Below are 17,228 nucleotides of genomic sequence, written 5' to 3'. Positions count from 1 at the left end.
TTTCAACCCGTCGCTCTTTTCAGCTCGGGTCCCAGAGAACAGGCCCTGTTTCTGGAGCTCCTTTGCCCGCAGGGCGACCAGCCTTTGCTTCTTTTTCAACCAGTCCCAGGAGGTCGCCAAGGCTCCTGGGCCAGGGTCAGCCTGGTGGGCCTCCGAAGTCCTGAGCTGCGCGCAGTCTTCCGCTCGACCTCAAGGTGGCGACTTAGGCACATAAACAAAGCTCCGCCAAACCGGACGGTTGGCACCCTAGCGGTCCATCCACGTATCCTAGTTTCCCTGCTGCTCTCGGGAGGGCTGAATTGACTGTTAAAGGGAACCTCAGTTTAGATGAGGAGTTCGGCCAGAATGTCAAAAGTGTGTGTGTGTGTGTTCGCGCGCGCGCGCGGTGTGTGTGTCACACACACACACACACACACGCACACACGCACACCACGCTCGAGCGCGTAGGCACGGAAAGTAACGATGGGGTGGAAACCCTTGACCGAACCCATTTGGGACGCCGAGAGCCTCCCTGTGTCACCTGAGCCCGCAGGCCCAGCGACCCGACGGGCTGTGGCTTCGGGACCGATGTGCAGCCCGAGATGCTTCCATCAGTGAGCAACTGGCAGAGGGACAGAGGTTCTGGTCGCTGTTACCAGCGGTAGATTTGCTAATCTTGTTTTAGTGACACCCACGATTTATGAGTAGAGAGACCTGGAAAATAAAGCCCTTCGCGATGCTTGTGCCCTTCTCTCGGGTGCATGGTGGCAGATCCGAGTAGTAGAGGTAGTTGGGGGTGGGGAAGAGACACAGACAGCAAAAGAATAAACGTGCGACAGTCATTCAATCTTACCTTTGGGACGAAAGGACACGGTTCCTAGAACTGAGATTTCCATAGTCGGTCTGCATCCCAGCTGTTTCTCCTGTGGGCGCTTTCCTGCCTAATACCGCCTTCTGACTAACTTGGACAAGGCTCGAGGTGCCCTCCCCCCCCCTTTCTTTCCAGACATTCCCTAAACTCAATCCAGGGCATATCCAGAAGTCGGTACAGTACAGAGCTTCCATTCAATCGTGGGGTTGGGGGGTGGGGGCAATCCCGTTTACAGTTTCTCTTGGAAGAAGTAAATGGGACTTTGGAGGGGTGCATAGGAATGGCATGGGGTGTTTGTGGCAGGGAAGCGCGAGTTCTCTTAGGTCTCCGTGCAGCAGGTAAGGTTCTCAGATTTCAGCTGCCCTCCTGCAAAGCTGCGGTGGCGTGTGAGAGTGGAGGGCGATCCTCCTCTGATTAGAGGGGAGTGGAGGAGGGTGGAGTGGGAGAGAATGGACCCTGGACAGGCTCCACGGACACACATTGGCTTGGTTGGTGTCTGTACTCGTTCTATGCTGCTGCCTTTGGGAGCTTTTGAGCAAGGTAGTTGCGCCAGGCTTTTCTCCCCTTCTCACCCCTCCCCCATTTCTATAATGTGTTTAAAAAGAAGTGAATAACCTTCTAAAATAAGTTTAAAATCTTTTCCTGACTTTTCATTTGAGATGTCAAAGGATTAAATAAATGAAACTTTATTTGACTGGGGAGTTTACCCGAAGATTCGGCGACATCTCTGGTCTTTGGCCTTATTCTAATTCCATGGTGGTAATTACCCTTCGTTTCTTTAAGTGCAATAGATTTATTGCCTTAGAGACTATGCACAGTTTGATTGAATTATTCATTTTTTTCTTTGGTGTAGACTGCATCTGGGGACTCTGATGTGACGTGTAGATTTTTTTTTTTTCAGGAACAAAGGGAATGTGGAAATGAAAGAGAGAGGGAGAGAGAGGCTGGCAGATGTAATGAGACGCGGTGAAGGTGTACGCAGACTGGCACTCCCACTCCTCCCTTCTGCTCTCACTGCAGCCCTGGGTAACTCGCAGGCTAACACAAACAGCTTTTCTCCCGCAGCCTGCCCTCTGTCACTGTAAGTACATCAGCCTTCTCTTATCAGCATGCAGATTCCAGCCACGCATTCCCCTAGCCACCGCTTTGCACCTTAGATAGCCGAAGCACATTTGAAAATTAACTTCCCTAAGCTAGGAAAGGCATGTCTGTAAAACTTATTTTTGATTTTTCCTGGAAAAAAAGTTTATGCATTTTTGCCACTTTTCCCTACTTCCTTTGTGGCGGTGCTTTGCTGCTACTGTCGCTGTGGCTGTGGTCTTCCTAACAGGATGATGGACAAATGCAAGTGGAATTTAATGTTATTCTCCATCCATTTAAAGTCAAGGGACAACGCCTTGTCCTTTTGCAAAATAGCATCTTAAAGAATGCAAAGCATTATTCATAGTTTGCTGTTTTTGTTACTGAAACACGAGTTAGGACCTCTTTGAGGCAGTCCCAAGGGCACTGTTATTTGGGAATTGAGGTTATTGGGTTGCTCCAAACTTAAATGAAGTGCAATGGACTGCAGGAGTGTTGGTATGTTTGTTATCCCGTTTAAGGAAACCAATTGTGAAAACTTTTCTCCGTGCTGTAATTAAAGTTTTTAACTTCTTCCCTTTGGCTCTTACACTCACTTATTCTTCGTTTAAGTAAAAGTTCTCTCTCTTGGTGTTTTGGAGTGCATGTCATTTGTTTGTCCTGTTTACACAGTAGCTGTGAAACCCTTCCTGAAAGAAGTTAGCGACCTTAAGATGAAGTCATATAGGTCTGAATTAACCGCCTGGCTGGTGTAAGGAGACTTTCAAAGCAGGCATTAGAAGTTTCAATGTCCGTCGTGATTTTTGCGTGGGTGTTTTAAATATTAACTTCTTGAGCAGAATTAACTGCGTTGCCCTTCCCAAGTTCAGGGGGACCTCTCTCCAGGAACCGCGCGCGCCTTTCCTTTGCGAGTTCGCGCCTCTTTTTTGGAGGTGCGAGGCCAAACTTAGCAAAGCCGAGTTGCCCTTGCTGGTTGCGGTGCTCAGGGACACACGGACAGCGCAGAGGCAGCAGTAGCTCCGGGCAGGTAAGTCAGCCCCACCCGTCTCCTCTTTTTTCCTTCCCTTCTTCCCTCGTTCCCCGGAGCTCGGCGCCCGGGGTTATTGCGCGGCGCCGAGATCCGATCCCCAGGGGAAAGTGAATTCGTGAGCCCCGGGATATGGTTGAGGGATCTGGGTGCCCTCCGCACCTCCGAGGACTTCTCGGAGCCAGAAGACTGGTACGGACCAGGTGTAGAGCTCAGCACTTAAACCCACTGCGGTGCTCTCCGCCTAGCTCTGCTAGGAATAGCCTGCGCCCCAGACCTGAGACGAAATCCTTAGCCAATACCCCCGCCCCCAGGGCCACGTGTCGACCGGTGCACCGTCTGAAGTGCGGCACTGAGACCCTAACTTTTAGTTTCTTTCCTTCAGGATCAGGGTTGCGTCCCGCTTCCGGTTCTGCCTTAACAATTTACTTTGGCACTAGTTTATTAGTTAAAAACTAAAGAAGGTTCCTGCCGCTCCTTTTCAGAAGGTTTGAAAGGGTTGGGTATTAGGGCCTTGGACGACAAAGACCTTGATGATGTCGTCTTTTCCTTCTTGCTTCCCGCCAGCGGCCTGCATCTGATCTTCGGGATCAGTCTTGTCTCTCAGAGCTCTGGGTACCGAGTTATTTTAAAGGGCCAACGCGCTGATATTTAGAAAACTAAACCTGTTTTCGCACTTGGAGGTACCCAGTCATGCCGCAGTGTTTTGGTTCCTGAGGTTTCACCTCTTTCGGTGGCCCTTCCCAGAGGAATCGGGCTTTGGGACCAACCCCCTGCTTTGCAGACTTACCGACAGGTCATTCGATTTTGACCTCTTTAGGCTTGGAAGAGTTTTTTTTTTTTTTTTCCCCTCCCTCAGTGGTTGAGTTCCAGGTCAGACAACCGAGTTCAAGGCTTAGGAATCCTGTGTTGGGCCATTCCAAGGGCGCGTGCGCGTGTGTGTACACACACACACACACACACACAGAGAAACACAGATCTGGGCTTGCCCCTTGGGCCTCAAGAGGTCAGGGGGCCCGCCCTTCAGTACTGGGAATCCGGGCCTATTAGGGGCTGACCTATTAGGGGCTGACTTGCAAGGTGTAGGGGAGTACTTTCTGCTAGCTTCTAGGTTTGGGGAGCTGGAGGCAGACTTTCTAGCCTTGAATGGCGACGACGATGATATGAACACAATGTTTGTTTGGACTCACTCTCCTCCTGACCAACTATCATCAAGTCAGTTTAACTCATGGTCTGGAAACTCCCAATTCTCAAGCATCATATTTTCTATTGGGGCAGAACTATCTGGCAATTCCTTCTGCCCCACTGATCCTAGGTGCTCCTCCCCGCCCTTAGTTCTTTTTCTTTCTTTTATCTGGAATCCATGTGGAAGCAAACAGGGAGTACATTAAGAGGCCAATACATGACTGACATCCTAGCTTCTTCCATCTTTTGTGTTTGCTGTATCCATGTTCTTGAAAGTTAATGTAACAAAGATGAGACTTTCTCCTCTTTTATCACAATCCCTGAGAGGGCATCTTCATGTTGGCAATTTTAGATTGCCACAAAATTTTCTGATTTTTCTAGTTACCATTCCTGACCCATTTACCTGGTCAACAGCTTCTTATACAAAGTCTCTGTTTATGATGTGTCTGAAAGTGGCCATCTCATATCAGTTTCCATAGTAAAAGCGTTTACAAATTTCTGCAGGTTGTACTGCACGTTGTATGTCTGAACCTCTCTCTAGCTTTTAATCTTGATGTAGTTTTTACTCTCCACCAATATATTTCTGGAATCTAGTCTATTTCTTTGGGCCTGGGTTAAGGCAGGCCAACCTCACCTTGTGTACAATACACTGTCTTTGGTTATCTCTGTGCTACTTGCAAAGCTAGTTTTCTCACCTGTTTTATTCTGCATCTCAACTATCTGATACCACTATTAGTCCTGCCTTTCCTGATTCTCTGATTCTGCAGTTGTTGTTGTTTTGGAATAGAGAGAAAGTTTCAGGTCTCTGCTCTTTTAGGCTATTTTGTACCCTTCAAATCTTTAACCCATCCTACACATGACTCAATAATTTGTGTAGTATTTTTAGAGGGGGTTTATTTTATTAACATAATTTTCTATATTTTACTTGAACAATTTTATGTACTATCTTGGGTGACTTGAGATTTTTTTCATCTTCTACAACTTCCAAGTCACCCCTCTTGAAATTTTTCTCCAGACATTTTCTTTTACAAAGTTGAGCATTATACATATACCACCCACTCAATTTTATGCAACTCTGATTTATCTATATAATAAGTGTGGATATATTTTATTTATTGCTATAAAGGTGTAATTTTTCTTTGGTAGTTTACACATATCTGGTTATTTATAATAACTTTAATCCATAAACTCCATAATCTAAATGGTCTTCAGAACACTGCCACCTACGTAAGTTAGGAATCTGCTGTTAATAGCTTATTTTTTTTCAGTTTCTTCTCCTCTATCTTTTAAAATAAGTTTCTTTTCCTTCATTTACTGAGATTCTACTAACGGGTGTTTTCATTATCTCTACTTTCTGTATCTCTTTCTTTTCTCTTTTGACCACTTCTTTCTTATTATTTATCCTAGTAGTAACCCTTCTTTCCTTCTTCGTGGTCTGCTTCAACACTTGTCTTTTCCCTTCTATTTCTCCGATGACTCACTTTTGTGGTCTAGTTCTTAGTACTTCTCAACCTTCAACCCATATCTCCTTCTTTCACCTAACTTTTCCAAAGCATACGCTACCACCCCAGCATTTTTCTTTCTCATTTGACTTCCTTACTCCTTCCACTTTGCTCCTTCCCTCTCCCCAGTTGCCTACCTTTTCCCCTTCGCTTCAGTTTGCCATTCTTTTGACTCCTCCTCCTAGCCGCCCATCCCTAATAGTTCTCCTTTGGTCCTTCTGTCTTTAGCCTGCCTCTCTTCTACTAGTCCCTAATCCCTTCTGACCCTGACTCTCCCTCTTCTTTGTCCCCATTCCAGTTCTCTTCTAGTAGTCACTTTATCTGTCCAGGCTTTTTCTCTAAATCCAACCTCCGGTCTCACTGGTCTCTTTGCCCTCCTCTCTGTGGCTCTCTCTTGCCTCCCTCTCTCCCCTCCTTCTTCTTCCTCCAGCCCCCCCTCCTCCCTCCCAGCTTCCCCGCCTGGCTCATTGCCTCCCTCGCCTCTTGTCTCATCTTGCCTGTGTTGTCTGGGAGGGGAGCCCTGCCTCCTCTCCCTCGCTCAGATCAATGCCCTGGCCACTCACTTTCTGATGTTGCACGACGGGAAATGCTTTGAATACTTACGACATGGCCGCTCACACTGATTGCCAAGATTGACAGCACTAACCATCGCCTTCACTTGTTTCAGGGGGGAAACCCCTAGTCACCCCGCTCCGCGCGCACCTCCTAGCACCCCGGCAGCAAACTTCTGCCGCTCAGCGCTCCCCCCTGCCCCAGGCGGGACACCCCCGCAGACTCGAGTTAACGGGCTGCGGGGCCGCAGCGCTGGGGGGGGGGGTTCTGCTCCCTTGCTCCCCAGCCTGTGCTAATTGACCTAGCATCGACTCTTCTTCCTTTAAAAGATTTTTTTTTTTTATTTGTATCTCCCTTTTCCTTTAATGCCTTTTACTCCCGCGGCGCAGCGCACAAGGAACCCTCCCGTGCGGTACCATCCTGGAGCCCGCCCAGGTAACCGGGACGGAGCAAGCGATCTAGAGAGCGAGGGAGGCAGAGCGAGAGCGCGCGGCCCGTTTGTGAGCTACCTGTTGGGGAGTGGGAGCGGGCAGGGGACAGGAACCTACTGCTGGGCCCCATCGCTGGCCCCCAGCACCTTCCATTCCTGCCCTTCCGGGCAGTTCCAGGGTTCGTTTCTCTGAGCTGGGACTGAGGGGCTGGGCTAGGACTAGCGGAGGGAAGAGAGCCGAGCGAGCTGAGCACTGAGAGGGCGCGGGTTGCCGGGAGCCGCGGCTGCCCAGCCGGGGCGGGTTTCCGTACTTGGCTGGGGAGGGGAGAGCCGGGAGGAGGAGCGGGAGGAGGGCACTCAGCGGGACCGACGCGGAGGGGGAGAGTAGGTAGAGAAAGGGGCCCTAGCGCCAGCCGCTCGCTGGTGGACGCGCTGATCCCCAGGATGCGTCTCCCTCTCGGAGAGTTGTGCCTTGTTCCGGAGGCGGTGACAGATCTGCGTGGCGGGCTTTTTTTTTTTTTTTTTTTTTTTTTTTTTGCCCTTCCCATCCACTCCGAGAAAACACATGTTGTAGCAGTAGATAACTGTGCGTAGAACACTAAGGCAAAAGGGCAGGGAGAGGGACAGACAACGCAACCTTTGACAACAGAAAGCTGTTATCGCCATCCTAAGTATTCGTCCGGAAATCTGTCTGTCCTCTCGGCCCACCTTATTCCTCCACCTCCGCCTCCCTGAATAGATATTCTAATCTATGTAACTGGGAATGATATGAAAAAGAAGTCAGGTGGCTTAGAGAATGAATTTTTAAGTCTCCGTGAAGTTTGAGGTAGGTATTTCATGGAAGTTCGCGCAAGTGTGTGATGGAGGAAGCTTGTGTGCCTGCGTGTGTAGTGTCCTCCCTCTCCCTCTCTCCCTCCCTCGCTCCCCCCACCCTCAGCTTAAGCGTGTGTGCTCCAAGGGTTCAGATGGGACTCCTGGGTGGTAATGGCGTTTTTTGCCCACAAGAGGGCAACATCCTGAGGGCTTTGTGAACTCTCTGGTTATCGCTGCAGGCTTGCTTGGGTTTAGAGAAAGTTACACCGAAACTTTCAAAGTGATATCACATCTTATTTCGTGATACTAAAAAAAGAAGACACATAAAAGACAGGAGAAAAAAAGAGAGAAGCGAAGAAAAAAGTGGGAAAGAGAAAAGAGGCAGCCAGCCTACCCTGGGAGAGTTCTAGTCACACTGAGACTAGGGGGAGGGCTGTTTTAATTGTGGGTTTGGCCGACTGACGACTGGAGTGCCCTCCTCGGCTGTCTTAGTTGTAGCCGGAGGTCATGTAAATCGACCTTAAAAGAATGCATAAGCCATAAATTAAAATAAACCCTCACCCAAGGGCTGATCCATAAGTAGACAATATCCAACCTGGACAAAACGGGCTACCTTTACGAGCCGACCTAAACCGCATCCCCCCAAAGAATAGAGACTAAATGCAAAGTAAGTTTTCTAGCGAATATTTTTTTTTCTTGAAAAGTGTTGGGTTGATTCGCCGTGTGACTTTGATGCCGCAGTTTTCGGAGCGCTTCAGTGTTAGCCAGGCTCGGGGTGCGGGAGGTCGGGAGGACCCGCTGAGCTTCTGGGCTTCTTAACGCTACCCCCACCCCACCCCACCCCACCCGCGTTTTGGTTTGGAGACTTAGGCTATTTGTGGGGTTGACTCTGGCGGAGGTCCCGCTGGAGTCGAAGATCTCTGCCACACTCTCCGCCAGGGTGAAGTTTACTCTGAGTAGTTCATAAAGAAAACCCGGGTCGCTAGAAAAAAGCGTGCGCTCCTTCCTTTCACCCTCACCCCACTGCCGCTCCGCTGCAACTTTCCTGGAACCGAGCACGAGTAGTCTCCAGTTTCCTCTGTTTCTCTTTCTTCCTCCCCCCTACCCCATTATTGGACATTACTTTTAATGATCTTTTCAGGAATAAACACTCCGAACTCCAAGACAATCCGAAACCCAAGTACTAATCTGTGGTCCTCTTTGCCATAGACACGAGGGCAATGGTGCCTGGCCCGATGGGGGCGTGGGTGAGGGGTCACCTAACTTAGTCCGCCGCAGGTTCGGCCTCGGAGTTGGTCTGCTGGGCGCACAGTTGTCTGCAGGTTTCTTCTCCCGCTCCGAGTCCATGAGCCTGGCCCGCGCCCTCCGTCCTTCTCGGCTCCCTGCCCGGGCCCCGCTGCCCTCTCTGCAGCCCGGGCCGAGGTCCACTGCTCCGGGGCTCGGGGAGAGTGGTGTCACCCTCCCCGAGGCCCAGCTCCTCTAGCTGACTGTTCCCGGGGGAACTGCTTTCTTTTCTCCCTTAAAGGGCCGGGAGGGGAAGGAAAGGGGCTTGTGCAAAGGCTGCTAGGGTTGTGCTCCGGCGCCGGGAGGAGCGGCCCAGGGGCTGCGGAGGACAGATAGCTCTGTGCCGGGCTGGTTCCTTGGCGCTTCGCGGAGAAAATTGGTGTGTTCTGAGCAGATAAAAGGTGGTTGTTGCCAGCATATTTTAAGTTTTGTTTAAGCTTTCTTATGCTAAGTTTGAAAACATTTGTTTTTTATGAATTACCAGATATTGAATTGCTGTCCTATTTGGGGATTAAAAATAAGCCTTCGACTGGGCTGGCCGGACTAGACTGTTAGCAAGATGGGTTGTCCCGGACTGCTTCTGTCTGTGTGACCTCCTTTGAGGGCCGCGCTCGAAGTTTCGGTCTGGAGATGGCCTGAAGCCGTCCCTGGGCAAACTGGGCTGGACTCCTGACCTCCCGCAGCACTGTCAATGGGGCGCTTGGATGACGTCCTTGTCTCGGGCGCGCACTCTTGAGGCTGGGCTTTTGGCCCTGACGGGGAGGCACCCTCAGCGACCCAGTAGAGTACGGACGAGAGAGTGCCCTCTTTCCCCCCCGCCCTACAGGGTCTTCTCTCTCCTACTCTTTGTAGTCACATGCCTAGGTTTTTCCCGGGGTCCCGAGGAGAACAGACACAGCCCCGCCCAGTCTATTTCTAGGAGGTGGGTTTGTGAATAAAAAAGGTCAAGTGGTCGGGTCCGAGAGCTGGTCCATGGCGAGGGGGGACTGGACGGACACCTGGCAAGGCCCGCCCCGCCTGTTCCCTCCACCCTGGCGGACCTGCCTGCCTGCTGCTGGTCACCCTGGGCCACATTCTTGCTCTGAGTGCGAGAGGCGGTGGGAAAAGCAATCCTGAAGTAGGATCAGCGGGCGAAGCTGATCCCGCGATGGCATTTTGTTTTGAACAGTTGCTGGGGTTGACGTTTCCTCATAAGGTAAGGTGTCACTGGACAGTCGGCTGCCCAAATGCCACATGTATAATTAGCCTGCGCACTCAGCACCTAGTTCCTGAGACCCATAGGCACGGACTTGGCCGATATGATCTACTGAGCTCCGCTCTGGGCTAACGGATTCTGGAGGGATGGCCGAGCCGACCAGGACAGTCTCCCAAGGCCCTGGCAGAGAAGACTTTGACAGTGTAGCCTTGTCTTTGAGTTTTTTCTTTTCTTTTCTTCTTCTCTATTTTGTCTCTCGTTTTTCTCCTGAGGGGGAACTATTGGTTAAGGGGGTGTCCGACATCAGCGGTAGGGTGCAGACTAAATGGGTAAGGGAGTTGCAGAAAAAATCTAGCAATATACTTATTCTCCACACTCCATTCTGGGGGAGGGCTGCTAGTGCCTCTCTATCTGCTCTAACCTAGTAGGAACAGCCAGGCTTAGCATTGCATATCCTGTCTTGAGAAGGGACTTGAGGCTTACCATTTGGGGCTACACCTGTCTCTGTATTCCCTCCTGCTCCCACTCGCAGAGGTCTTAGTATCTGTGTCCTGATTGAGGCTTTTGGTTCCTTCTTCAGGCCTAGCCACTTGGGGCTGCTAGTGATCCTGTGGGGGAGCCTGGAAAGTCGTGCTTGCTATCTGTCTCATTCTTGTTCAGCCTGGAGTTTTTAGGGGCAGCACCTTGTCCTCTCTGCTTGTTCAGATTGGTGCTTGAGCTTCCTACCTAGCTTCTGAGATTCTGGCCTTAGGTCAGCTTTAGCTTACAGTTTCTGGCAGAGACTAGATTTCTACAGCCATGAACATGACCTTCCCTCTGTCACCCTGTGCAGTCACTGTGGAATTTAACACTCAGCATCAGGCACTTGCATCAGTCTCCCTCCTCCCTTGTTTCTAGGCCACTCAGTTATGGCTGATACCTACTAGAAGATTCTCTTTATTTCAAAACAAACAAGTAAATGCACTAAATTTCTATAAGTTGAGAGGGACAGGGTTAGTTTTTCTATGGCAACAAGAATGTTCCTTTCTTGGTGGGAAGTGGGGACATGGTTTATTAAGTTTTATTTGCTATATTAAACCAGTATAATATTTTCTTATAGCAGAAGAAAAGTTATAACTATTTTTTTCAATTCCTCAGTCCATGAATTTATTATCTATGTACTTTTGAGAGTATTTTTTTCTGAGTAAATGTTTCTGAGCTCATGGGTAGGCAAAATAACATATGGATTTTTTTTTCTCTTACACTTTTGAAAACCTCTTACATCAAGAGACATGGTCCCTATTTTTTAAAACAAAACAAAGAAAAAGGAAACAATTTTTTCCAAACTTTGAAAGCAAATGTGAACCACACTTACTAAATACAGTTTATAAACAAAGGCAGTAAGTAACTAAGATCCAGACATTAAGTATAGGTCTCTTAATTCCTTAAGCAACCTGACATCCTCTGTTGCTTTTTTCATGTATTACTAGCACCTCCTTTCTTCTCTGTTTGTCCATGTCCATATTCATTTAGTTATGGTGGCAAGACTAGATAGCTTTTGGGTTATTATTTATCCTGTTTATTGCTGCTTTTATTTATTGCATTTTTAAGTGGCTTTCTCTTGGTGTGTGTGTGTGTATATATATATATATATATATATATATATATAAATATGTAAAAAATGAGTTTTTACTGTGGAGCATTATACAAACTTATGCAACAATATATTCTGTAACTGCAACGCTCTGAACAATATATCATGAAAATAAATGTACAAAGTATTATTACTAAAGCAGTTTAAAGTACCTATACCTTAAACTGACTCTATGATGGATTTAGTAACTAAATACTTAGATGAAATGAGATTCAGTGGGAATATTAATTTTTCTATTGTACATTTTTTCACTGGTAGCAGAAAACAACAGATATTTTCTTTTTAAAGGAAAAGTATATATTCACAATATGTTAATATAATTGGCAAATCTTCCTTTTATTATACTTTAAAATATATTACTTTAAGCACATAAATGATAAATTTTGGTGGCATTATTGAGATTTTATGTCCATTTCTATTTGACTTCTTTTAGGAATTATTGAGTTATTTGTCACTGATCAAATTGTTATACATATCCATCTTATATTGAAAATATAAGTGATGTTTTAAACAATTCTCTTTCAATTAGCACAAAAGACTGGGCTAAATTTTCTTTTGAATATGACTTAATATATATTAGCTTTAACCTTTACTTTTAATATTTTTTATGGTTTTCAGTTTTGTTAGGTTATACATCTCTTTCCATGTTAGAAGGAATTATTTATTAGCAAGGGAATATGATTATATATGTGAAATATGTATAATATATAATACATATATTTCCCCAGTATTTACAAACAGCTTTCTATAAAAGTATAAAGTACAGTACAACTAAAATTTTGGTTGATCTGAGAGCTATTTGTTTAAATATAGTTTAGGGATGCATATATATCAATTGATGTTTTTGAAGTCAAGTGAAACATTCCATCAAGCTAATGTGTCTGAGAGTACCATATCAGGCACAGACAGGTACTAGAAATGATAAAACACAGATAACTTGCCGCAAGATGATTTGCAGATGGGATGTATTATCTGCTGTCATGAGGTTAGATGGGTCATATTACCATTTTAAAAATTTAATCTAGGTTATTTCAGAATTATCAAGTTATGTAGGTAGATGGGATTTAATAAGAACAACAGATTTTATTATAGAATCCTGCTAAAAATGGGCAAATCAACAAATACTGCTTTTTTAAAAGAAGAAATGGACCATCTTTGGTTTGGATTGTTTATCATTTAATAATATAACATTCCCTATTATTTTTTTTTCTAACAAGGAAAATTAGGTTCTAGGACATTTTATGTCCTCATCCCGTTTCCACATTTTCTACTGATTAAATACCACATTTCAAAATAGTCAAGTCAAGTAGAAAAAAAAAAAGCGGGTACTCCTGTAGAGTATGTGAAAAAGCAATTTTTATTAGATACAAGTACATTTTAAATGTTTAACTTTTTTTAATTTTGCTTGAAGGATATGCGATCTTCAATTGTGATCTGAACATTGATTGTTAGGTGAGAGTTATCTCAGAAATTCTCCTCATTCTTTCATTATATATTCATTATTTATTCTTAGGAAGAGTGTTGTATTTTCCTTGTTCTGTAGAAGAGGGTAAAAGCTTTCCAGCTAATTATTTTGTTTAGACTTTTGGTCAAAGTAGAAATAGTTCAAATTTTGTATTATGGGTTTTGAAAGATCTTTTAAAATTGTAAGTATCTGATTGTCATAGTTTGGATAAAAACATCAACTGGACAATATGGGTGAAGGTTGAAAAATGGAATATCATTTAAATCTACTGTAGACTCTCTCATCTCCAAAATAGGGTGCTGGTTTGTTTTTCCTCAAATCTGTGGTAGTCTCAAAAAAGGAAACATGAAACCCTAAAACCTCAGAGAAACAGTATTGATTTAATTCTTAACTGCAAATCCTTCATATCATTGCTCAAAATATCCAACTTTACACCAATATTAGCCATTCTTTTTATAGTGACACCATGCTTAGTAAAAAACTTCTAAGCACTGAGGTCAGGTGTTGAGATTGGATTCTAGTTTATTTTTTATGAATCAGATAAAGATTTCTGTGCATGAGACCATATGTGAAGATGAGAGAACAAGAACATTTCCATATCAAAGGCAATATATCTGAGGCTGCATAGTAATTAAAATGCAGTGGTTTGGACTCTGTGCACTAGCACTTAAGCAGAGCATTGCTGGGACCTTGTGCATCATGCAGGCGGTTGCCTCTTGCATACTTCTTGAAATACACTTATAATTTTGTACAAACGTTTATGCCAGTCCACACTTTTCTGTGGATAATTTGTATTTCATCCAAACCATTCAAAGTAGAAGTTATTTTTTGAGCTACCCCCTCATTATGGCTTTTGTGCATCAACTATTTTTATTCTAGTTGTTTGTATTTCCTTTTACCAGAATGATGGCTTGTTTATATTCAGAATCTCTTCTTGCTCCTCTAAGACCCCTAATATATCATTCATTTTACTATTCACTAAAAAAACTTTCATCTTTAGGAAAGATGTGAGTTATTTTCTGAGGTTAATTGTAGATGCTGTAATCTATTATAAACTAATAAACCACATTAAAAATCAACTGCCTAGTTATTTCTACTTTATAATCATAATATATTTAGTGATCCTTGCTAACTTAACATAGTACATAATATTGGAAAAAAATCCTTTTTAAAATCTTGAAGAAAAATTATGAAATGTTTCTTTTTACTTTTTAACGGCATGAAAATGTGCAGTGGCATTCTCTTTTATGCTACTTTAAGTGAAAAGCAATAATTTGAAACTATAGAAATCTTTATATTTACCTAAAGAGTTATTTCTTTACATTTATGAAGAGATGTTGATTTTATTTGTATTAACCAAGTTAATATATTAACCTATAATCATAATCACTGTGAGGATAGAACAGTGAAATAAAAAAATCTAACAATTGGTACTCTAATGTATGTACTTTAGAAAATTTTGCATCTTTGTTAACCATCTTGAATTTGCTGCCCTGTAATTTTCTGGATTTTCTATTTCCGTATTTGTTTCTGTCTACCGACATTATGCTGTGGTATGTGTGGCAAGGGATTCACTGGTGTGTTTTATTTACTAAGCTCCCATAGTCTATAAAGATTTTTAAAGATTTCTCTGAATTAAAGCACCATATATTGGAGCCTAGTGTGATATTATGAAGTCTTTTAAGAATTTTGTATGTTTTAACTATTTGGGATCAAATTACTTAAGTGTATTGATTTGATGCTTTTCAATGATGATGTGTAAAAATAGGAATAATAAATATGAGATAAATGCATTATATGATGTGCACATTAGAGTATATGCAAACATTCTTTATTCTCCCATTTCCATTTCTTTCTTGATGTCTTTCTTCTCCATAATCTTATAAGATAACTCTTCAAATGATCTTTGGTTCCTATGACCTTCAATAATTTGTTATTTCTAATTATTGTGAAGAGACAAATAAAAAAAATTTCTGTTTTTAATATATTCATTCAAATGCAAAAAGGAACTCTAGTACTATTTGTGGTTTTGACTTTGCTGAGCATAATATCTGCTTCTTTGAAAAGTAGTTTTTTAAAAGCAGTCAAAGAAAATTAAAGATGCTTTCCTTTCAAGACTACACAAGTTCAATGTATGGAAAAAACAAAATGCAACACTAAAAACAAAAACAAAAACAAAAACAAAAACTGAGGAGCATAGGTTTTAAATAGAAGCCATTCTCAGGCTTGATTGCAAATGGTTCCTTTTATACTTTACAAACAGATCATTGGGTAATGTGATTGAGTGTTATTAAGTTCTAGGCATCCTGAAGGGCACTTTGAAACCATGAGTCTTTACTTTTTCAGGATTTTTCTCTTCTATCGAAGATTTTAGTATTTGGTAGGTGAGGAAACTTAGGTGAAGTTGTTTTGGCGCTAGGCAAGTCTTTGGTACAATGGTAAGAATGCTTTCAACCTAGGAAAGATTTGTTCATTGTTCTTTCTTGGGAAGGAATATCAAAGGGTATGTAGTTATTTTCTTAGAAATAATCTCAAGCTATCCCCATGAAATTGAGCTTTCTATGTATGAGAAGTCAGATTTCTTCCCCCAATATATATATATATATATATATATATATATATATATATATATATATATATATATATATACTCTAATCCCTAAGCCTCCATTTATCTGGAAAATAGGAGCAGTAATAATATCTACCTTAGAGAATTATTGTGAACATTAAATACGAAGAATATAAAGCACTAAACTCAGGGGATTGGCATAAAATAAATATTTAAGATATGTTTTCTATTACTGTTGAAGTGGTACTAAGAATTACATATCTGGCTCCTTATTTCCTACATACTTGCTATGGAATATTTGGCAACTTACATAACCTGATTCATTTTCTCTTATGTAAAATAGAGAGAGCAATACAAGTTCTTTTTTTTTCTTTCCTAGGAAGAAGAATTCATCTGTATTCTAGAAGACTTGGGATAGAGTCCCAAGTGACTAAATATAGAGTTTTGAAGTACAGCTTCTAAAATTTCATAAAACTCCAATTCTAAAGACTGGAAGAGATTTTGAAAGGTCATTTCATCTGTCATCCTCCAGATAGTATTGATCATCCTTTCTCCATTTGAATTAATTAAGAAGTTCTCTTTATTTTAAATGCCTACAAAGAAGGATTCTTTTATAACCTTCTTTGGTTATGTATATAAATGATTAGCATCAGGAAGTTCTTTCTGTCAAGTACACACATTTCAATCTGTTTTCTCTTGCTTTCATTTTAAGGAAAAAATGGAAATAGGCATTTTTCTTTGAGTGATAGACCTGCGTGTGCAAAGACCAAATTAGACTTCTGATTTTTAGTTTTTGAATTTTTCCTTTTATATCTTATTTCCTGAACTAGTTGTAGGATCTTGGATAAATTGTGTCACATCTTCAAGTTTCATTTTACTCATCTTAAAAATGGGATAGCGAAAGAATTTATAACATGGTTGTTAGGAAGATTAAGTCTGAAGATACTATATACAAAAGTGCATAGAATAGAAATTGACAATAGTTGTATGATCAGTACTGGAACCATGGCATGAGAAGGCCCTTAATTCTCATGTATTTTATAGAGCTTCCCAATTTTTTAAAGTGCTTTCATATTCATTGCCTCATTCAATAAAAGGTATGCAGGGTAGATAAACTTACCAGTCATACTGTCTGACTTCCTGCTTGATATGAATAAATGTTTCAATTGGGTTTTGCTTCAGGATATTATTTGCTCCAAACAAAGCTTGTATGTCATAAATTAGGACTGTTTTTTTTCCTTGTCTTCTTATTTTCCAGTCTCTTCCATAGAATGTCAGTGCTCATTTATTTTATCTTCATGCTTACTTCCAGAGCCAACCCATTTCCGTATTTCCCATACACTAATGTAAATGAATAATATCATGCTGAGTCAGAGCATTAAACATTGGATCTACATGTCTGATTAATAAAAAATAGAAAATGATTTGTTTTATCTAATACATGTGACTAATTTGATAAGCAATAATCTTTTAACGTGGGGTTCATGAGGGAGTATTAATTAAAGGATTCTTCATGGTGAAAAGGTTGGGAACCACTAGATTACATAATTTCAAAGATGAAAATGCATGGTCTTAAGAGAGGAGGTATGAATTTGGGTGATTCTAGTGTGTTAATTACTATAATGGAGATATGTATAAGAGCAG

At 42.8% G+C, this 17,228-nt stretch overlaps 1 protein-coding gene and 1 long non-coding RNA gene across 16 annotated transcripts in view; one reads left to right on the top strand and one right to left on the bottom strand.

Moving 5' to 3' along the window:
* Positions 1–6,270: 6,270 nt before the first annotated feature.
* The window catches only part of SOX6 (SRY-box transcription factor 6), a 603,909-nt gene continuing 592,951 nt past the window's right edge, over positions 6,271–17,228 (top strand). For 3 of the 15 annotated variants that reach the window (XM_081280958.1, XM_081280956.1, XM_081280955.1), the window contains exon 1: positions 7,842–8,106. The gene's annotated coding sequence lies outside the window, so the exon portion shown is untranslated. Of the gene's footprint in view, positions 6,632–6,677; positions 6,697–6,758; positions 6,806–6,983; positions 7,453–7,841; positions 8,107–9,017; positions 9,125–9,663; positions 9,919–17,228 lie in introns of those variants that run through there. The other 12 variants (XM_081280964.1, XM_081280960.1, XM_081280959.1 and 9 more) reach the window with 8 other exon arrangements.
* LOC308642208 lies at positions 8,108–9,532 on the bottom strand. The gene is made up of 2 exons (XR_014020501.1): positions 9,205–9,532; positions 8,108–9,109 (listed from the first exon to the last, which is right to left on the bottom strand). It is a non-coding gene; the product is annotated as an uncharacterized lncRNA (long non-coding RNA).

Source organism: Spermophilus citellus, assembly GCF_964194105.1.
Source record: "Spermophilus citellus genome assembly, chromosome: 2".
NCBI lineage: Eukaryota > Metazoa > Chordata > Mammalia > Rodentia > Sciuridae > Spermophilus > Spermophilus citellus.
The sequence above is the reverse complement of the archived record's forward strand: the minus strand, read 5'-3'. Positions and strand labels throughout refer to the sequence as shown.